The 22,815-nt window shown below is 45.2% G+C and overlaps 1 protein-coding gene and 1 long non-coding RNA gene across 7 annotated transcripts in view; one reads left to right on the top strand and one right to left on the bottom strand.

Annotated features, from left to right (window-relative positions):
* The window catches only part of LOC140459809 (NACHT, LRR and PYD domains-containing protein 3-like), a 73,474-nt gene extending 64,668 nt beyond the window's left edge, over positions 1 to 8,806 (bottom strand). For 2 of the 5 annotated variants that reach the window (XM_072554344.1, XM_072554339.1), the window contains exons 1-3: positions 8,493 to 8,754; positions 6,294 to 6,386; positions 266 to 347 (exon numbers count right to left, since the gene is read on the bottom strand). The gene's annotated coding sequence lies outside the window, so the exon portion shown is untranslated. The other 3 variants (XM_072554340.1, XM_072554341.1, XM_072554342.1) reach the window with 3 other exon arrangements.
* A 12,055-nt stretch (positions 8,807 to 20,861) lies between these two features.
* Positions 20,862 to 22,815, top strand: part of LOC140459810 (uncharacterized) — a 48,736-nt gene continuing 46,782 nt past the window's right edge. For both annotated transcript variants that reach the window (XR_011953873.1, XR_011953874.1), the window contains exon 1: positions 20,862 to 22,562. This is a non-coding gene — a long non-coding RNA (uncharacterized lncRNA). The remainder of the gene's footprint in view (positions 22,563 to 22,815) is intronic.

Raw genomic sequence — 22,815 nt, 5'->3', positions numbered from 1 at the left:
TACCAACATTGTACTCCATCTGCCAGATCCTTGCCCACTTATCCTATCGGTTTCCCTCTGCACACTTCGCTCTATCATGCATCTTAGTGTCACCTGCGAACTTTGAGACCTACACTTGGCCCCCAACTCAAAATCATTTCCATTTTTCTTCACAAAGTGATTTCACTTTATTACATTAGAATTCCTCTTCATGCAATTAATAATGTGACAAAATCAGACACTTATTCGGAGGTGGGGTGGGGGGGGGGGGGAAGAAAGAGCATACTTTCTCATTCCTGAAGTGGTTTCTTCTTTGCTGCTTGAATCGTCTGCCATTCGGTCGTCACACATTCCCACATTCTGATCATCTGTAAAGCAATATTAATACGAGGATTAGATAAAAAAAGATAACCTAAATTTTTTGGCAAAGTGTGTCGTCATGAAGATTCATGGCAGTTCATCTGCCATTGCCATGGTCAGCTTGTCTCAAACAACCATCTGCTGTTCAGCTCATGAATGCTGCCGTAACCTCTTGCCACCCAGTTCATGCTACCACATGGAAAGAGGGGCACAGGTTCCCCTACTGCTGGGGCATTGGGATAATCATGCTGCTGATACTGTATCCAAACTACAGCTCCACAACAATTCAGATGCTGCAAGTCAGGAACTCATGATTACGCTGGGATGCTGTGCCAAACAAAGGACACAGACAGGGTAACACTCCATATCCCCAAGAGGGACCTAGAGGTCAGGGTGTTCGAACACAGCAGTGCAGTTTCCTCAACTGCCAAAAATAATCACCAGGTTCAACCAGCCTGGTAAGACTTCAGGATATGGTGGTGCACTGCTGACATGGAAAAGAAAAAACACCACATTGCGGAAAGGAGATTAAAAGACAATAGGTGCAGGGGAAGGCCATTCTGCCCTTCGAGCCTGCACCACCATTCAATATGATCATGGCTGATCATCCTTTATCAGTATTCTGTTCCTGCCTTATCTCCATAACCCTTGATTCCACGATCCTTGAGAGCTCTATCCAACTCTTTCTTAAATGAATCCAGAGACTGGGCCTCCACTGCCCTCTGGGGCAGAGCATTCCACACAGCCAGCACTCTCTGGGTGAAGACGTTTCTCCTCATCTCTGTCCTAAATGGTCTACCCCATATTTTTAAGCTGTGTCCTCTGGGTCGTCACTCACCCATCAACGGAAACATATTTCCTGCCTCCAGAGTGTCCAATCCTTTCATAATCTTATGTCTCAATCAGATCCCCTCTCAGTCTTCTAAACTCAAGGGTATACAAGCCCAGTCGGTCCAGTCTTCCAGCGTAAGGTAGTCCTGCCATTCCAGAAATTGACCTCGCGAACCTATGCTGCACTCCCTCAATCGCCAGAATGTCTTTCCTCAAATTTGGAGACCAGAACTGTACACAATACTCCAGGTGTGGTCTCACCAGGGCCCTGTACAGCGGCAGAAGAACCTCTTTGCTTCTATACTCAATCCCTCTTGTTATGAAGGCCAGCATGCTATGAGCCTTCTTCACTACCTGCTGTACCTGCATGCTTACCTTCATTGACTGGTGTACAAGAACACCCAGATCTCTGTATGCCCCTTTACCTAAAATGATTCCATTTAGGTAGTAATCGGCCTTCCTGTTCTTGCCACCAAATAGATAACCATACATTTATCCACATTCAACTGCATCTGCCCATTCACCTAACCTGTCCAGGTCACCCTGTAATCTCCTAATTTCCTCCTCACATTTCACCCTGCCACCCAGCTTAGTGTCATCAGCAAATTTGCTAATGATATTACTAATACCATCTTCTATAATCATTAATATATATGTGTAAAAAGCTGGGGTCCCAGCACTGATCCCTGCAGTAGCCCACTAGTCACTGCCTGCCATTCCGAAATGGAGTCGTTTATCACTACTTTGTTTCCTATCAGCCAACCAACTTTCAATCCAAGTTAGTACTTTGCCCCCAATACCATGCGCCCTAATTTGGCTCACTAACCTTCTGTGTGGGACTTTATCAAAAGCTTTCTGAAAGTCCAGGTATGCTACATCTACTGGATCTCCCTCGTCCATCTTCAGAGTTACATCCTCAAAAAATTCCAGAAGATTAGTCAAGCATGATTTCCCCTTCATAAATCCATGCTGACTCTGTCCTATCCTGTTACTACTATCCAGATGTGGTGTAATTTCATCCTTTATAATAGACTCTAGAATCTTTCCCACCACTCAGGTCAGACTAACTGGTCTATAATTTCCTGCTTTCTCTCTCCCACCTTTCTTAAAAAGTGGTCCAACATTAGCCACCCTCCAATCCGCAGGAACTGATCCAGAATCTATCGAACTCTGGAAAATAATCATCAACCCATCCACGATTTCTCGAGCCACCTCCTTCAGTGGCCTGGGATGTAGACCATCAGGCCCTGGGGACTTATCAACCTTCAGACCTAACAGTCTCTCTCCAACACCAATTCCTGGCAAATATAAATTGCCTCCAGTTCAGGTCCTTCAGCCACTGTTAGCTCAGGGAGATTGCTCATGTCTTCCCCTGTGAACACAGATCTGAAGTACCAATTCAATTCTTCTGCCATTTCTTTGTTCCCCGTACCCTGATCAATTCTGGTTCGTTGCACAATACCAGATCCAGAATTGCCTTATCCCTGGTCGGCTCCAGCACCAGCTGCTCTAAGAATCCATCTCTGAGGCACTCCACAAAGTCTCTTTCTGGAGGTCCAATACCATCCTGATTCTCCCAGTCTATCTGCATGTTGAAATCCCCCATAACTGTAGTAACATCTTTGCGACAGGCCAATTTCAGCTCCTGATTCAACTTACATCCGACATCCAGACTACTGTTTGGGGGCCTGTAGAGGACTCTCAAGAGGGTCTTTTTACCCCGCAGCTCTATCCACACTGACTCTACATCCCCTGACTAGGTCCCCCCGCGCAAGGGACTGAATATCCTCCCTTACCAACAAGGCCACCCAACCCCCTCTACCCGTCAGTCTGTCCTTACGATAGCACGTGTAGCCTTGAATATTCATTTCCGAGGGCCTGTCCACTTGAAGCCACGTCTCCGTTATCCCCACAATATCGTATCTGCCAATTTCCAAAAGAGCCTCAAGCTCATCCATCTTATTTCTAATGCTTTGTGCATTCATGTATAGCATTTTTAATTTGTTACTGCCCTCACCTTCCCATCAACTCCTATTTCACTCAACCTTACACCACGATCCCTTTTTGGGTACTTTAATCATCTACTCGCTTCTGCGAGAAGACGTTCACTACTTTGTGTTTACACACACACAAGACCACCAACACCCACTAACTCTCCCACTGCTCATGGGCTACAACCTTCACTATTGCATGAATGGCTCTCACTCACCTCACCCTCTTCTTACCTTAGGTACTTTCTGTTCAGTTACTGGGAACACCACACAACCTTTTGTATCACCACTAAGTGTTCTCCTATCCTGTTCCCTCATACTCAGTGCCTCCCTACAATGACACAGTATCCACTTGATTATGAGAGACCATCAGCAAGCTGGCAGAGGATAGCCTCCTCGCAATTCGAGAGGAGAACACACTGTTGTTGTCTGGAGCAGGACAATTGTTCATGAGGGCGCCAAGACCTCCACCAACAACAAGAGTTAGCCTCATTTTGCTGTGCTCCAATGCTCTCTCGACTGTCACTGCCAACTCTGAACCAAATTTTGCTGATTTTCACAACTAAATTTGCCTTTCTCTTATCCAGGTAAGGTGATAATGAGGAGGCCAGCGACTCACACAGTTCATCTTCCACCTTTGAAGAGGAAACAACACCATATTCTGAGAAGATAGGGTGCCAGATGTCCTTGTGGACAATCTCCACGCAACAATGCTATTAAAAGAGGCAGCAATAGATCCACAACATAGGCTATTACACCAGTATTGTCTCTTTTATCATCACAGAAGAGAATTAAAACAATTTTTTTTTATAAATCTACCCCAATAAACATTTTTGTTCATCTGATTTGCCTTATCTTGTTCCTTCTCAACTTCATTAACTGCTGGAATGCAAAACCCAGTTGATAACTGGCCTGTCACCCATTTGTTTGCTCAAGTCTGTCCAAACAAATTTAACAAAGCAGATTTTGCTGACATTTCTTTACCTTCTCAAGTTGTGCGGATCTCAGGCACTCAAGGAGTGGGAATAGGAAGAGGTTAAACAGGGCATTAAACGAAAAAAAAAATCAGATTCTTGACTCAGAAAAGATTTCTGATCTCCCACTAATGAGTCAATGGGGAGTTTGGGATCTCACTAATGAGTGAGATGAATGTTCTTGTATTGGCACTTAATTATATCCTAACCCCTGCCCCAGCCTTATTTTTTGAAAACTCAATTCTCCACCACTCTCCAGAGAAAATACAGTGTCTCATCAGTTAGCTGATGAAGAGCTCTATTTTAATGCCCCTTTACCAACATAGCCTTGCATGCTCCAGAAGCAGGATCCCTCTTGATCCTTCGTTCACTGAAGTCTCCACTGGCAAACTACCAGACATCATCATGGCTGATCTAGACCAACACAGAACACAATTCAGCCCTTCAGGACAACAATTTGGAGCTCAGGGACAATTTGACTTCCAAACTCCAACCATGTCACTTTGCACACAAGGAAGTACAGTCATCTCAGACATCAACACAGCTTGCATTCTATGGCCTTTAGCTCAATTTCTTAGCACGCACTTTGCACTTACAGACTGCCAGCCTCTGCGGATTGCATAGTGTTTTAGCAAAAACATCAGGAAGGGTGAGTAGTCAGGGAGGCAGAAGTGGGTGAAAGCTGATGAGTGGAGCAACTCCTTGGAATAGTTAGGTCAATAGTAGGTGAGCATTGGTGAGGTCTGTGTGCAGCAGTAAAGTTAGAATGAGTGTGAGGTGGCAGAGAGAAGATTGTGGCACATACTCTTGTGAAGAGCAGAAGATCATTGACGGCTCTCCTACACTGCTATGAGTTACATCAAACCTTGAAGTCAGTCAGGATGACAGATGCTGAAGAGAATAGAGAATGTGGTGCTGGAAAAGTACAGCAAATCAGGTAGTATCCAAGGAGCAGGAGAACAGATGTTTTGGGAATCCTGATGAAGGTCTTATGCGGAAACGTCGACTCTCCTGTTCCTTGGAAGCTGCCTGACCTGCTGTGCTTTTCCAACACCACACACACTTGACTCAAGACATCAGGCCTTGGAGGATGCACTGCCCTGGGCAGCTAACTCGGGCCAAGCCAGCTGTGTTTGGTGCCTGTACCAGCTGAGCAGGCATTGGCTATCCTTTCTCCCACTCCATCGTCAGGACCGCCAGCTTCCATTGCACAGTGGGGAGCCAGCTTCACTGTTGCAGATATTTCAGCTTCTTACAAAGTCAGTGAGTGAAATCGTTCAGAGATGCAGGATCTGAAGAAGTGTCACGCAGCTGGCTTTCAAATATAAGTGCCAGCAACTTGTAAAGCAGAAGGCCCAAGCAGCGGCAGGAATTTCTCAGGATTGCACATGCAGGAAGAAAAAGTAGTCAGTCACGTAACTGACGAAAATGATGAGCAGAAGACAATCTGAGTAGAGTCTTCGAGGGGAAAGGGAGGACTGCAGATCAGAGCTGAAAATGTGTTGCTGGAAAAGCGCAGGTCAGGCAGCATCCAAGGTGCAGGAGAATCGACGTTTCGGGCATGAGCCCTTCAGGAAGAAGGGCTCATGCCCGAAACGTCGACTCTCCTGCTCCTTGGATGCTGCCTGACCTGCGCTTTTCCAGCAACACATTTTCAATCTGAGTAAAGTAACAACAATTCATGACAGGACACGTGGCATGAAACTTGCTAAAATATCACAATCTAAAATGGAAAAATGGTACCCCACCTCTGTTTACTCCTCTGGTTGTGGTTTGATGTCAATTTATGTTTCAATACATGCCCATGCATTGCCACAGGATGTTAAGCAGCTTTGTGGTTTCTAAGTATAGACAGTTCCTGGAACCCCTATATATTACTGAGCTGCATAATACTGTCCAAGTTCTATATATACATACCAAATAAAGTGTCTCATACCTCTGACATGTTAAATATATTTTGAACGACTTGAACATTTTTAGACAACATTCAACAGTCACTGATTTGTCAGTGCATGACTTTCATTTTGCACTTCACTTTTATTTACCAAGCGACGACTTCTTTCATTGATTAAAACATCTTTTCTTGCAAACAACGTTACAAAATCTAACCTTGATCAGGGAAAAAAAAAATATACTTCCAAAAGTTTGGTGAAACTACCTGTCTCCTTTCTCATTTATGACGCTGCAGTGTCTTCTCCCCTGTTTGAAACCCCAGCCACTGGGGTGTCAGACATTTCCAGATTCTGATGATCTGTAAATCAATATAATAATGGAAAGATTAGACAGAAATAATGGGTTGAATTTGCCCATTTTTTGGCAAATTATGTCATCGGGTAGATTTGTGGCAGTTAGTCTGTGTGTGAAAAGTCAATTTACAATCAATCCATTAATGTTGCCACCAGCATATTTTTATCCAGCTCATGCATCCACTTACAAAGGACTGTCTCACCAAAGGACATTGTGATGCTCACACCATTGATACCATAGCCCTACTCCAGCTTCATAATACATCAGATACGCTCAGTCGTGAACTGGCTACTACCCTGTGGTTCTGCACCACTAGAACCCAGTGGCACTCTCTGCAACAATAACTCAAAGGACTAGAATTCCTCACGGTCACAGATGACTCTGCCTCACAGAAAAGTACTTAAGGAGTCTCACCAGTAATTCTTGCTATTACTTCACATAATAGTTACTCATCCCATTGAAAGACAATAGTCTTGAACCAATAACTCATTATTAAATGTATTAAGCACAGAGTTTCATTCTGAACTCCATGATTTCATTGAATGGCATGTGCAGACCTGATGGGCTGAGTTGCCCCCTTCTGCTCCTGTATCATGTGGTTTTACAAGAGCGGCTTAATGGTTTGGGTCTTTAATTCATTAGAGTTTAATAAAGTGAGCGGCGAACTTATTGCAACCTACAAAAATCAGAGGGGGCTTGCCAAGGGTAGATGTTGAGAAGCACTTCCACTTGTGGAGGATTCTCAGGGTTCAATTCCCACCTGGGGCAACTGTCTGTGTTGAGATTGCACATTCTCCCATTCTCTCAGGTGCTCCCATTTCCTCCCACAATCCAAAAATGTGCAGGTAAGGTGAATTGGCTATGCTAAAAATTTCCCGTAGTGTTAAGTGCATTAGTCAGGGGTGAATGTAGGGGAATGGGCCTCTTTAGAGGGTTGGTGTTGACTTGTTGGGCCGAAGGGCCCGTTTCCACACTGTAGGGAATCTAATCTAATCTAATCTGGGTGACATCGTCCCCATAGGCTTGTGAGGTTGCGAATGGAGTTGTGAATATCTGATGCAGGAAGAGTTGTAGAGGCGAGAGTATCTCAAGAGGAAATGGGTACGTTTGAGAAATATCAGGAAGACGAAGGCTCTATTGACCCGGCATGCAAGGAAAGTTGGCCCCTGAAGCTTGTTGATTGGCACAGGTCGGAGCAGCTCCCTCTTTCACTTTGGTCAGTGTGGGATATAGGTAAATTAATGTTACTTCTGCAATTCTGCAATTTCATTTTACAATACAAAGTAAAATGAACTCACACCAGTGTGTAATTGTTTTAGCCACAAGCGGAGTCAACAAGAATGGTAACGATGTGGAGGAAATATATAATTGTTTTTGTATTAGCTAAAACTGTATGTCAGAAGGTAGATATTACAGGCAAATAGATAAGATGTTGTGAGGGGATGAAGTTAAGCTAGATACACCTGTACAAACAGTAGGTATAAACATCTACTTCCCACTTTTACAAAAACACAGGAACAAACCCCAATTAAAAGGGTCATAGGGATCAGAACAGCCTCAGGAAAGGCACAGATGGAGGGGGGTAGATAATGATGAAGAAAGAATATGCCTAACAATGACCTACAGCAGGATGAGGTCAAACTGCCTTGTGAGGCCAGAAATAAGCATTTTGTCACAGACAAGGCCAGATAAGGCAAGAGATAAACAGGGGGAATGGGGGCCGGTCTTAGGGAAGTGGAGAGTGTAAGCAGGGGAGGAGCAATGTAAAATAAAAGACACCAAATCATATAAATATTATGTACGAATTGAACTTGGTGTGTGTATGTCCTCTACCTTATAGGCACTGGACATCTCACCCACTTGCAAGTGTAAACTAAAGGACACTGCTGATTCAGATTTTGTCTCGGACTGAAATTATTGAGGTGTGAGAGCTTGGTTTCTCACAGTCAGTTTTGTCACTTTGCGCCAAATGCGCTCCTTCCCCTTCAACACTATCGATGAAGGTCAGGGACCAGTCGGTTAACAACATGAGAGTAACACCACATCCCCCCCGCCCCGCCCCGCCCCGCCCCCCGCACTGTAACAACTCCACAATCAACAGGAACCTCACCATCAACACAACCGCAGGGGACAGCGGAACAGGCCTGAACAAGCGGAACAGGCCTGAACAAGCGGAACAGGCCTGAACAAGCGGAACAGGCCGGAACAAGCGGAACAGGCCGGAACAAGCGGAACAGGCCGGAACAAGCGGAACAGGCCGGAACAAGCGGCACTGGACTCAAACGTTCACTCTGCTGTCTTCCCCGCCCGAGAAGTGCCAGACCATCCGGAAATTATCCGGAAACTTCTGCTTTTGGTTCAAGTTTGGAGCGTCCGACCTTCCTTCCGCGTTTTGTATCGTCTTCCGTATCCCGCTCGGGGTGGAGCGGCGCATGCGCAAACACGGCCGCCGACGGCCATTGGTGCAGGTATCTATCAATCAGCGGCGTCCAATAGACAGACGGGCTCCTTGTCCTCGTGACCATCAGCGGCTCCGCCCCGCCCCAATCCCGGAGCGCCCCCGCGCCAGTTCCTGACCTTTGACCCCCACCCCCAGAGAGGGCCGAAAAGTGACACATGGCGCTTCTGCAGCAGGTTAAAGAGGTGAAATGTCCTCTTCCCCAAAGACCATGCCAGTCAGAATCACTGATATCTCAGCTGGTCTGGAGGAACAAAGTTAAAAATCACACAACACCAGGCTGGAGTCCAACAGGTTTAATTTGGAAGCACACTCGCTTTCGGAGCGACCTTCCTTCATTTTTGACTCTGTGCACCCCAGTCCAAGCCTGGACGAACCTACAGCAATGTGGGAGCAAGGTCTATTTCCCCAATGGTCTATTTAATCACTTCAAATGGGGGTGCAGGTTTCAAGTGATTAATATGTAAATCCCACAACTTATTTTAAATCTCAGTCCCGAGATAACAAGATTTTATCAGTATAAATAAAGTAACACCTCAGCTCAGACAATGCATTGAAAGTGTGAGGTTAGATTCTATCTGTATCCCAACCTGGAGTCAGACCGGTTCTATCTCCAAAGTTGGAATATTTTAAATATCGCAGGTACTGAGTGCCTACAGATTGTCTGTTTTTTTTTAGAAAAAACAAAATAGAGTGTTTCTGCAAATGCAAAGCCTGCCCCAGTAGCTAACTTATGAAGGAGCAGCACTCCCAAAGCTTGTCGTTTGAGATAAACCAATGGGTTATAACCTGGTGTTGTGTTCAAAGTTTGTGAAAAGATTTGTAGCTCGGGTGCTCGTTGTTGTGGTTCTGTTCGCCGAGCTGGGAATTTGTGTTGCAGACGTTTCGTCCCCTGTCTCGGTGAAATCCTCAGTGCAGGAGGAAAGATCACAGAACCGCTTCATAGGAGGCTCCCAAGCACTGAGGATGTCACCTAGACAGGGGACGAAACGTCTGCAACACAAATTCCCAACTCGGTGAACAGAACCACAACAACTGGTGTTGTGTGATTTTTAACTTGATCCAACCCAGCCCAACTTTCTATTTGAAGAAAAGAGTCTCGCTTCTGTGTTCTCACCCACTCAGGCAGCGCAACTCCAGTCAAACATTATCCTCTACATTTAAAAACAAACATATTTTTCACGTCCCCTCCTGCCACTCCACTTGCATTCACGACACCAGGTTTTGTTTCTGTAAACGCTCTACCAAAAGGGAAAACAAGTTCCTCACAACGTTCTCTCAGTTCTCCGTTTCCAAATCCGACCTCCCAAATTCAAGATTTGGAGATGCCGCTATTGGACTGGGGTGTACAAAGTTAAAAATCACACAACACCAGGTTATAGTCCAGCGGGTTTAATTAGAAGCACACTAGCTTTCGGAGCGACAGTCCTTCATCAGGTGATAGTGGAGGGCTCAATCCTAACACAGAATTTATAGCAAAAATTTACAGTGTGACGTAACTAAAATTATACATTGATAATTTATGTTGGAATACAGTGATAGTTTCACTTCTTTCATGTGTAAATCACAAAACCTTTTTTTTAAAAATGTTGCATTCTCAGGTTAGCTGTTAACAATGGTGATCGCTAAACAATATATTGAAGGTGTTGGCCCCCTGTGTTCTCTGTCTATGACCTGATGTTTAGATTGATTCTAATCGAAAAAGTGAGATAACAGAGTTTTACATAAATTCATGCAGTTTTTGAGCTCAGAGTTCTACATGAATGCATGCAGTTTTTGAGCAAAGTACAATGTAACCCTGAAAGTACAAATTCATCCCACAAAATATATGTGTGCATGTGGGTCTTTGTCTGTCTGTGTGTGTGTGCCTGTCACGGGAGACGCTGCAAGACGTGTCAGAGTGTGGACATAGATACCACCATTATGCTAGGGGACACCTCCCACTTTGTACATGGCAGGTACTCATATGACTCAGCCAACGTTGTCTACCTTATACGTTGCAGGCAAGGATGCCTGGAGGCATGGTACATTGGGGAAACCGAGCAAAGGCCACGACAACAGATGAATGGGCACCGCACAACAATCAACAGACACGAGGGTTCCTCTCAATTGGGGTACACTTCAGTGGTTCAGGACATTCAGCCTCGGACCTTCGGGTGACCATCCTCCAAGGTGGACTTCGGGACAGGCAGCAGAGAAAAGTGGCCAAGCAGAGGCTGATAGCTAAGTTTGGTACCCATAGGGAGGGCCTCAACCGGGATCTTGGGTTCATGTCACATTACAGGTGACCACCATTGCACTATACACACACACAGATACTCCTACACACCCACACACTCCCACACTCACACATGCACCCCCTCACAGACTTAAGACACTCTGCACCCACTACACACACACATATACACTTTCTCACACTCACAACCCCCAACCCAGATAGACACACATACACACACAGACAGACAAAGACCCACAAGCGCACATATATTTTGTGGGGTGAATTTGTACTTGCAGGGTTACATTGTACTGTAAGAAATGGGGAAGTGTGTTGTTTTCGCAAAAAGGTAGTGATAATAAGCTTAACTATAGTGCTGATAAATCGAGTGTAAAGGGCAGCGGCAGACAATGATTAAATCAGCAAGCACTAGGGAAATGTATAATTGGGTACTAACTTTAGTGCATAATTATTCTAGTAAATAATTTCTTTCATACTGATAGTTTAAATAATTTAGTCTCAGCAAAATAGCTGGAACACATAAACTAGGCAAGAAAAGACACATTGTTAAAATGTATATTCAGGAATGGAATATACTTATGGGAAGATGTTACAAGCAAAACAGATAAAAGTGAAAGGAACATCAAGATCCAAGTTTAGCAGAATCTTCCTTATGTCAGCACTTACAGAGAGAAGGGTCGCCAACTTGGAGAAGGTGGGGGTGGGGAATAATAAGACCAGATCGCAAGTTAGTCAGAGAATAAAGTTGATTGGGTCATGTAGGAGTCAGAAGAGGTGACCTCACGCAGCTCAAAAGTATAACTGTGTACTAGTTTGAATGTTCATTGCTCATTTGCTTCTGCATTTGATGCTCTTTCTTGCAAAATCGTAGAATAAATGGTCTTGTTTCCAGTTTTGGTGGTCTCATCTAATTTTATTAAAACTTGTTTCTAACAGATTTGGGGGCTCGTCCCAGGATCCCAAGCTCCGGTCGCTCGGCATTTTTGGGAAAACAGAGAAGGTGCACCTCGCTGATTTTGGCGGTCTCTAGTTTCCCTCCTTGCTGCGGCGGCTTGGGCGAGCGTGATCTGGACTGAGAGACCATGGACACAAGACGGGCAGACGTGGCAGGTTCGGTCGGGTGACTCTTGTGTGCACAAGGTAAGAAAGGTCTTAAAAGATTTATCCGGGCGACCGGGGTGGGCAGCGGTAGTTGCTGCCAGGTGGATATATCCGGGTGACCAGCAGCGGTATTTGCTGCCAGTTGGATATATCCGGGGATCCAGGGAACTGGGGTTCCGGGCGACCGGGGTTCTGGGCGACCGGGTTAGGTGAATCTGGTCGACCAGGGTAGGCAGCGGTAATTACTGCCAGGTGGATATATCCAGGAATTGCCGTGGGACGGGACGCACTGAAACGACCAGGTAACTCTGTGCACTGACCAAGGTAAAGAAAATGGACCTTTAAGTATTGCCTTGGTGGTTGGGGACGTACGAGAAGTACGGGGAATTGGCAACATGTAAAATAAAGTATTTAATTGGCTAGATTAATCTGACGAGTAAGGTGTCTACCTGATTTGACCACCTAGCTTGAGACCGGTTGTTAAGAGGCGAAATCCCCCCACGCGAAGGTCAGGACCCTGAAGTGGGTGTGGAAGAAGGTGACACCGGACCTCAGTAAGGTTAATTAAATTACATAAAGGAATGGCTGAGTATTAAAATGGGAAATAAGAATAGTCGTTTAAGTGTTGAAGGAGACATGAGAGGGACGTCTGAGGACCACATCCCAATGGACAGTCCTTTAGGAAAGATTTTAAGAGATTGGAAGTACAATCCTCAGACGCGAGGAAAGGATAAAAAACAAATGATAAAATGTTGTTGTTTCGTCTGGACAAAGGAAAGCATTAAACCTCCAAGGATTTTTTGGCCTAAATATGGGTCAGATGAGGACTGGCTATGTCAAGAGTTAAATATATATGCAAATAAGAAACAAAGGTACTCCCATAAAGAATCTGACTACGCCACCTGTTGGATAGGGAGACTGAAAATCCTTGTCTTGCAAAAGTCAAAGACAGAAGAAGGTGATGAGAAATCAAAGGTTTCCCATTGGGATCCTTTCTCAAGTTTACCTCTTCCCTTACGACAATGACAATAATGGTCCGTCTTCGTTGTCGTCCCCCTCTCCCACAGCGCCCCCTCCCCTGTACAAGAACTTGAAAAAGGTCTGGAGAGAAACTTCCCCGTGAGTCCGATTAAAACTAGATCAACAGTGAAAAGGAGGGACGAGGGGGACATAGGCGGGGCAGCGGCACAAATATATCCCCTTAGAGAAGTACCCGTCGGTAACGGCGAAATCCGATATGTTAATGCACCACTGATGAGTAGTGAAGTTAGAACCTTTAAAAAAGAAATGAAAAGTTTGAGTGAAGACCCCGTAGGATTGGCAGAACAGTTGGATCAATTTTTGGGGCCGAGTTTGTAGACGTGGAGTGAACTGATGAGCATTCTCGGGACGCTATTTTCAGGAGAAGAGAGGGGTATGATGAGAACAGCTGCTCTAAGGAAATGGGAAAAAGAGACATCCGGTGGGTAAGGGAGTAATACCAGCCGAAAACAAATTCCCCAATGTGGACCCCCATTGGAAGGACGTGGATGAACACCATTGGGGAGAAATGAGAGACTTTCGAGAATTGGTCATTTTGGGTATTAAGGAAGTGGCACCGAGATCTCAGAATTTTGTGAAAGCCTTTGAAATGAGACAGGAGAAAGATGAAACCCCGTCGGCATTCTTACAGATACTAAAAGGGGCCACTAGAAAATATTCGGGAATGGATCCCAATGATCCGGTAGCTCAGGGACTTTTAAAGGTCCAGTTTGTGACTAAATCATGGCCGGACATACAAAAGAAGTTACAGAAATTAGATGGATGGAGTGAAAGACAGATGGAAGAATCGTAACATGAGGCACAGAAAGTGTATGTGAAAAGAGAAGACGAGAAACAAAAGCAGAACGCTAAAATAATGAGGAAATTACGAAGAAAAGGTTAGAACCAGAAAACAACAGGGGAGGACAAGAGAGACAGAGAGCAGAGTGTAGAGAAAGAAGGCAACAGGCAGGATGTTATTACTGCGGAAAAGGAGGGCATTTTAAAAGGCAATGTCCAAAGCTCGGACAACAAGATGATTAGAGGGTTAGATAGGGTTGACAGTGAGAACCTTTTTCCACGTTATGGAGTCAGCTATTACAAGGGGGCATAGCTTTAAATTAAGGGGGGGTAGATATAGGACTGATGTTAGGTTCTTCACTCAGCGAGTCGTAAGTTCATGGAATGCCCTGCCAGTAGCAGTGGTGGACTCTCCCTCTTTATGGGTATTTAAGCGGGCATTGGATAGGTATATGGAGGATAGTGGGCTAGTGTAGGTTAGGTGGGCTTTGATCGGCGCAACATCGTGGGCCGAAGGGCCTGTACTGCGCTGTATTGTTCTATGTTCTATGTTTAACAAAGAGAGGCAGTTTCATTGATGACTTTTGATAAAGAATAGGGAGTCAGGGGTTCCTTCCTCCTGAGACCCACGGAGAACCCTTGATAAATTTAAACGTGGGACCTGAAGGAGAGGAGGCAGTAGTTTTGGTGGATATGGGATACGGGTCATCCCTAAGTTTTAGACCTAGCGGTGTTAAATTGACTAACAAGAGTCTTAGGGTTTCTTCGACTCTAATAAGGGGAAATAGCGAAGAAGTGATGGGACAACTATTACATATTCCTGACATTGGAAGCAATCTTTTGGGTAGGGATTTGATCATTTTGTTAAATTTGAAGATTGGAGTGGAGAATAATTCAGTAGCTGTGACGATAAATAAACGAATGATTAGTGACGAAGAACAGATAAATCCCAATGTGTGGGCAAGAGCTGGGAACGACCATCGTAATTACACTGTCCCAAGAGAATAAGGCAGTAAGACTTAAACAATATCCAGTTTCATTAGAGGGACGCAATGGTCTACAACCAGTAATAGATTCCCTAGTAAAAGAAGGACTATTAGAACCATGCATGTCACCCTTTAAAACCCCAATACTTCCCACCCGGAAGCCAGATGGAACTTACCGATTGGTACAAGATCTCAGATCAGTGAACCAACTGGTCTGGACATGGCACCCAGTGGTACCCAATCCATACACTCTTTTGAGTAAGATACCGTATGACCACCGCTGGTTTAGTGTAGTAGATTTAAAAGATGCATTCTGGGCTTGTCCTTTAGCCCCAGAAAGCCGTGACATGTTCGCTTTTGAATGGGAAAACCCATACACTGGCAGAAAACAACAGTTCCGATGGACAGTACTTTCCCAGGGATTCACAGAATCACCAACTCTATTAGGACAAGTACTGGAACAAGTCCCGGAACAATACAAAATGCCTCAAGAGACATCACTGTTGCAATATGTGGACGATCTACTTGTGTCAGGACGAAAGAAAAATGATGTAAGTTCGGCCACCAATGGACTGTTAAATTTTGTAGGGCAACAGGGTTTAAGAATAAATTGCAATCTGTCGAGAAAGAGGTGAAATACTTAGGACACCTTATTAGCGAGGGAACTAGGCACATTAACCCCGAGAGAGTTCAAGAGATAGTAGAACTGCCCCTCCTGACAACAAAACGAGAATTATGGAAGTTCCTGGGGCTGGTGGGCTATTGTAGATTATGGATAGAAGCATACGCCCAGAAAATGAAGGGGTTATATTATAAACTGATAGAGTCCGAACACGAAAGACTGCACTGGACAGAAGAGGAGAAGGAAGGGTTACATGAGATGAAGCGTAGTCTAATACAAGCTCCAGTATTAGCCCTTCCTTCCCTAGAGAAATCATTTCACCTTTTTGTGACAGTAAATGATGGAGCAGCCTGAGGAATGTTAACCCAGAAAAGAGGGGAAAGGAGGCAGCCCATAGCCTTCCTGTCTAAGATCTTGGACCCTGTCTCGAGGGGATGGCCTGAATGTATACAGGCAGTAACAGCAACTGCCATATCGGTAGAGGAAAGCCGGAAACTGACTTTTGGAGGGGCGCTAGTCGTTAGTACCCCCCATCGAGTCAAAACTGTGTTAAACCAAAAGGCAGGGAGGTGGTTGACAGATTCGCGAATTTTAAAATATGCGGCCATCCTGATGGAGAGAGATGACCTTGTATTAGCAACAGACACCTGTCTAAACCCAGCTACCTTCCTATGGAAGGGAGAACCTCTGGACAAACGAGAACTAGAACATCATCGAGTATAAAACCAAAGTTAGACAGGACCAAAGAGATATCCCCTTACATGATGGGGACAGATGGTTTATAGATGGGTCATCGAGAGTAGTGGAAGGAAAAGACACAATGGATATGCAGTAGTAGATGATGATGAGAACTGAACAGTGGAAGCTGACCGGCTGCCTAACACATGGTCGGCCCAGACTTGTGAACTGTATGCATTAAACCAAGCTTTAAAATACTTAGAGAATCGAGATGGGACAATTTACACCGACTCTAAATACGCTAACAGGATGGCCATACCTTCGGAAAAATATGGCAAGGACGAGGACTAATCAATGGTCGGGGAAAGGAATTAGTACACGAAGAGTTGATAGGACAAGTATTGAAAAGTTTGGAATTACTCCAGGAAATAGCTATAGTCCATATACTCGAACATCAGAAAGGGAACACTCTAGAAGCAAGGGGAAACAGACTAGCAGACGAGACAGCCAAAGAGGCAGCTATGAACCATACAGTAACAAAGATGCAGATTCTTACACCTCTAGTCGACACTTCTTCTGTGAACCCCGTGTACACAGAGGAAGAGGAAAAAGAATTCCGGGAAATAGGAGCCACTAACACAACCGAAGGAAGGTGGATCCTCCCGGATGGGAGGGAATTGTTGAGTAAACCGGTCATGAGAAACACCTTAGCCACTTTACACCAGGGTAGTCATTGGGGCTCCCAAACTATGTGTGACATAGTATGAAGGAAATATGGATGTAAGGGAATATATACGTTGGCAAAACAGAAATGCACAGGGTGTACAACTTGTCAGAAGATCAATAAGAAAGTAACAAGGGAAGGGCCCAAAGGAGGGAGAAACCCAGGGGTGAGACCCTGCCAAAGTATACAGGTGGATTACACTGAACTACCCTCAGTGGGAAAACAGAAGTACCTGTTGGTCCTAGTAGACCACCTAACCGGGTGGGTGGAAGCTTTCCCAATGTCATCGGCCACCTCAAAAGGAGTGGCGAAAACCCTCCTTGAACATATCATCCCACGATTTGGAATAGTGGAAAGTATAGATTCAGACCAAGGTAGCCATTTTACTTCCACGATTCTACAATGAGTAATGGCAGGATTAGAGATCTCTTGGGAATTCCACACCCCTTGCACCCACCTTCCTCTGGATGGGTGGAACGAATGAATCAGACCTTAAAGAAACAATTATCCAAGCTAGTTCTAGACACTCGATTACCATGGACCAAATGTTTGCCTATTGCGCTATTACGCATTCGGAGTGCCCCAAGGCGAGATATCGGCCTTTCTCCTTATGAAATGATGTTTGGGGTACCATTCCTGGGAGGGAAAAGACAAGTGCCTACAGCTGAGTTTAATGACAAGTTTTTGAAAAATTATATTGTGGCACTTGGCTCTTCATTACCTATGAGTACAGACACTTGAGTTTGCAGCACATCGGATACGACCGGGTGATTGGGTCCTGATCAAGACCTGGAAAGATATCAAAGTGCACCAGAGCTGGGAGGGACCATTCCTAACCCTCCTGACTACTGAGACAGCTATCCGGACTGTGAGAAAGGGTGGAGTCATCACACTCGTGTTAAAGTTCCTGTGAAGGCCCCATCGGTGGAGTGGAAAGCTCATCCTACAGACAACCCTCTGAAAGTTAAGCTGAGAAAGAAGGAATGAACTGAGACAAAAGATTTTTTAAATGTTTGATTGTTACTGATTGTAAGGGCTGCGTGGACTCACCTCTCCCTGGTGCCTAAAAGATTAAGACAGATAGACATGACGGTAGGCAGGGGTCAGAGATGGGCGGGTCCTGGTATAGCATTATAATGTTAGTAGTATTAACTGTTCAAGGAGGTGGGAAAAATCACTTCACTTCACTATGCCAAAATTATACTGAACAAGAAGGACTTGCCAACTGTTGGGTCTGTGCAGAGGTCCCACACCATGGCGAATCTGGGATCCCTACCTCGGTAATACTGCTCACAAAAAGAGAAGTGTACGATGTACAACAATTTGACTCGGGCTCAAATGATACAAAGTGGAGTTTTGACAAGGGTGTATATAACTTTGCGGGATGCTTCCCTAGACCAATCCCAAGAACCCAGGCTATCGATGGCCATCGAGTTTCCCCACCGAAAGGAGCAGTAAATCTCACCTGTTTCTGTAATCAGAATAACGCCGCACCCTTCTAATTAGGAAAATCATCTTGTGTCTACACCAGCCAAGCCACTGCCACTATCGTTCCCCTTATATTAAACGGAACATATTGGGTATGCGGCCTGAAGGCCAATCCATTTATTCCCGGGGAAAAATACATTCGCGTAACCGAATGTATAGGAATGCATGCATGTTATGATGTTGATGAAACACTGCCTCAAAGTCAAAAAGGCTGGAGTGGCTGCTGTTACCTCGCTTATATAGTTTCTCACCTCCGATTAGAAAAACATGAGCACAACCTGAGAAAGGAGGGGGGAGTAAGATGTAAGGCCTGAGAGGTCTCTGAAGGAGACCGTCCGTCGTGGACACTATTCCCAAATTACGGCACTGCAAGGGCAGGGGTAGAAATACAGAAACTGGCGGCTGCCCTTGAGAAGTTAACTAATGAAATCGTTGACGTAATGGGAGAAACTCAGTCACAAATATTGGCCATAACCACCAAAATGGCTGCCACAAGACTAACAACTTTACAGAATCGAATGGCTTTAGACTACCTCTTGGCCGAAAAAGGGGGAACCTGTGCTCTGATTGGTAAGGAATGCTGTACCTTCATCACAGACACCTCTTCCACAGTGGAAGGAAAGGAAGAAATAGTAAAGAAAAAGATAAAGAATATAAGAAAAATTGGGGATGAACTTCGAAAAGACGAGGGATGGGGATGGGGTGACTGGGGACTGACTGGTTGGGGAAAGTGACCAGTTAATTTAGGCATTTATGTATAACTGATAATAGTAGGTCTAATGATAGGATTTAACATGTTAAAGTGGATAATGAGTAAGTTGGTAATGTCTTTAGGAGGACAACAATCAATATTGATCATGACAACAGCACACGCACAAGAAAGAGAGAGTGGCAGATTACTTCTAGAGTTTGAAAAAAGGCAGACTTAGGAGGGCAGAAATGGCAAGATTGTGGACCTCTGCACCTTCGGGTGAAAAGAGGGCAGAAAATAAAATTTCAAAAACAACAAATGGTAAAAGAAAAGAAATCGGGAAGTGTGTTGTTTTCGCAAAAAGGTAGTGATAATAAGCTTAAGTATAGTGCTGATAAATCGAGTGTAAAGGGCAGCGGCAGACAATGACTAAATCAGCAAGCACTAGGGAAATGTATAATGGGTACAAACTTTAGTGCATAATTATTCTCGTAAATAATTTCTTTCATCATGATAGTTTAAATAATTTAGTCTCAGCAAAATAGCTGAGATAGCTGAAACACATAAACTAGGCAAGAAAAGACACATTGTTAAAATGTATATTCAGGAATGGAATATACCTATGAACAATGGAAGATGTTACAAGCAAAACAGACAAAAGTGAAAGGAACATCAAGATCCAAGTTTAGCAGAATCTTCCTTATGTCAGCACTTACAGAGGGAAGGGTCGCCAACTTGGAGAAGAGTGGGGGAAATAATAAGACCAGATCGCAAGAGAATAAAGTTGATTGGGTCATGTAGGAGTCAGAAGAGGTGACCCTCACGCAGCTCAAAAGTATAACTGTGTACTAGTTTGAATGTTCATTGCTCATTTGCTTCTGCATTTGATGCCCTTTCTTGCAAGATCGTAGGATGAAGTCTTGTTTCCAGTTTTGGTGGTCTCGTCTAATTTTTATTAAAACTTGTTTCTAACAGTACTTTGCATGCATTCATGTAGAACTCTGAGCTCAAAAACTGCATGAATTTATGTAAAATTCCATTATCTCACTTTTTAGATTAGAATCAATCTAAACAGAGAACACAGGGGGGCAACACCTTCAACATATTGTCTAGCTATCACCAGTGTTAACAGCTAACCCAAGAATGCAATATTTTTTTAAAAAGGGTTTGTGATTTACACTTGAAAGAAGTGAAACTATCACTGTATTCTAACAGATGAAAGGCTTAACAATCGATTTTTCAATGTATTTCAGTTACATCACACTGTAAATTTTTGCTATAAATTCTGTGTTAGGATTGAGCCCTCCACTATCCCCTGATAAAGGAAGCTACAGTGTCCTTCCACCTAAACCTGTGGGACTATAACCTGGTGTGGTGTGATTCTTTCACTTTCCCAAATTCAAATCCGTTTCCTCTTCCCACCCCCTTTTTTCCGGAGGCGACCAATCAGATCGCCCATTCTCTCTCCTGCTACTCCTCGGCTGCGCGAGGCGGTGGCGGGGCGGGGCGTTGCTTCCTAGTGGATGAGGGGCAGCTGAGCGGCGGCCGCTCTGGCCAATGGACGTTGGCCTGGCGCGGTCGGTCCCGCCCACGCGCGCGGCTGCCCCAGTCAACCGTCGCGGCGCGGGGCCGGCAATGAGACTGCGCATGTTCGCGGCGTCCCCCCCCCCCCCCCCCTGCAAACGGAGGAAGCAAAGTATCGGCTATTGCAATGTTTTTTTTAAAAAAGAGACGTTTTTTGGAGAAACTCTCGGTTCTGTGAGGATAAAGCTGAGGTAACGCTTTGGGTTGGAGGATCCTTCTGCATCAGCCGTTCCCCTTCGCCGTCCCGACCAAAGGAACCCGGTTTCCTGATGTGTTTTGTGAGAACCAACACCCGCCACGTTTCTTCGAAAATCCGAAAGGACTGCGGACGCCGCGATTCCCAAACTGAAATAGGAATTGCTGGAGACGCCTTTGGCATCCCCTGTGGGAAGAAATCATGGGAAATAGCGTTTTTCGGGTCGAGAATGCAGAGGCACGTCTCTGGGCACCACGGACTGGGACATCACGGGTATCGCAGCAGCATAGCTGAGGGAAGGCATTCCTCATGGCATCCCAGCAGCAGGAAAAACGACGTTTCCGCCCTTCATCGGGAATCCAGCACCACTCTGATCTAAACTTCTTTTTAAATCTCAGAAATATACTTCATTCATGAAGTATTTTGATGGTCTGTACAGTTGGCCATGCCATGCATACGTGAACCTTCCATTTCTTTGCATACAGAGATCAGAGTTTATCATTTGTATGTACAGGTTTGTCAATCGTATATCCAAATATTTAGCTGAGGCGTCAGCAGAATACAAATGACTGCGTGGGCCCCCCTGTTCTTCTTTAAGCAGGCAGATGTTACACGGTGGTCTTTCCCCACCGCGCCTTGGCGGCAGCCGCCCCAAGCTTCAGTGCGTCCCTCAGCACGTAGTCCTGGACCTTGGAATGTGCCAGTCTGCAACTCTCAGTCGGGGTCAACTCCTTCAGCTGGAAGATCAACAGGTCTTGGACCGCCCAGAGAGCACCCTTCACCAAGTTGATGATCCTCCAGGCACAGTTGATGTTCGTCTCGGTGTTCTGACTCCTACATGACCCAATCAACTTTATTCTCTGACTAACTTGCGATCTGGTCTTATTATTCCCCACCCCCACCTTCTCCAAGTTGGCGACCCTTCTCTCTGTAAGTGCTGACATAAGGAAGATTCTGCTAAACTTGGATCTTGATGTTCCTTTCACTTTTGTCTGTTTTGCTTGTAACATCTTCCCATAAGTATATTCCATTCCTGAATATACATTTTAACAATGCGTCCAGGGAAACAGACCCGAGAGCACCGAGTCCAGCATCATGGCGCTGCTCGGGACGAACCTCTATAAACACCACTGCGTTCCTCTCCAGACTACTTCTGCATAGGTACATTCCAGAAGGAGGTGTGTGACAGTCTCGTTTCCCCCCCCCCCCCCCCCGCAGCCGCTTCGAGGGCAGCGTGCGGTGCGGCTGAGAGTCCGGGCGTGCAGGCAGAGCCCTTCTCACCACCAGCCAAGCCATGATCTAATCTCTGGTTTCCAGCATCTGCAGTCCTCAGGGAAGGGGGGGGGGGCTCGGTGGCAGCTCGGTGTTCCTGGATTTCAAGGGAGGCAAGAGAGGAATGCAAGCAGCGTTTTTGATGCGAAGGCTGGGACTAATGAGTCTGGAAGCCGTGTTGGATGGATTCAGAGAGAGAGGATTTATTGCATTTGGAGAGACGATTAAGGGAGAGTCGATGTGCCCGTGTGTATTGGACATTGTGTCTCATGAAGTTGAATTCTATTTTTGCCTGCATGGACAAGGTTCTGCCTGGGAGACTGGTGAGTACTCTTAGATTGCATGGGATTCATTGAGAGCTTGCAAACTGTATGCAAAATTGGTTAAAGGTAGGGAACCGAGGGTGGTGACAGGAGCATTTTTTTGGACTGGAGGCTCGTGTCCAGCAGTGTTCTTCAGGGATTGGTGCAGGATCCACTGTTGTTGGTCATCTATTGATGTAAATGACAGCTTATAATTGTCACATATAAATCTGCTCCGGTTTCCTCCCGAAGATGTGTAGGCAAGATGAATCGG

This window comes from Chiloscyllium punctatum, chromosome 35, assembly GCF_047496795.1.
Source record: "Chiloscyllium punctatum isolate Juve2018m chromosome 35, sChiPun1.3, whole genome shotgun sequence".
Lineage (NCBI taxonomy): Eukaryota > Metazoa > Chordata > Chondrichthyes > Orectolobiformes > Hemiscylliidae > Chiloscyllium > Chiloscyllium punctatum.
This window is presented reverse-complemented; position numbering and strand designations above follow the sequence as displayed.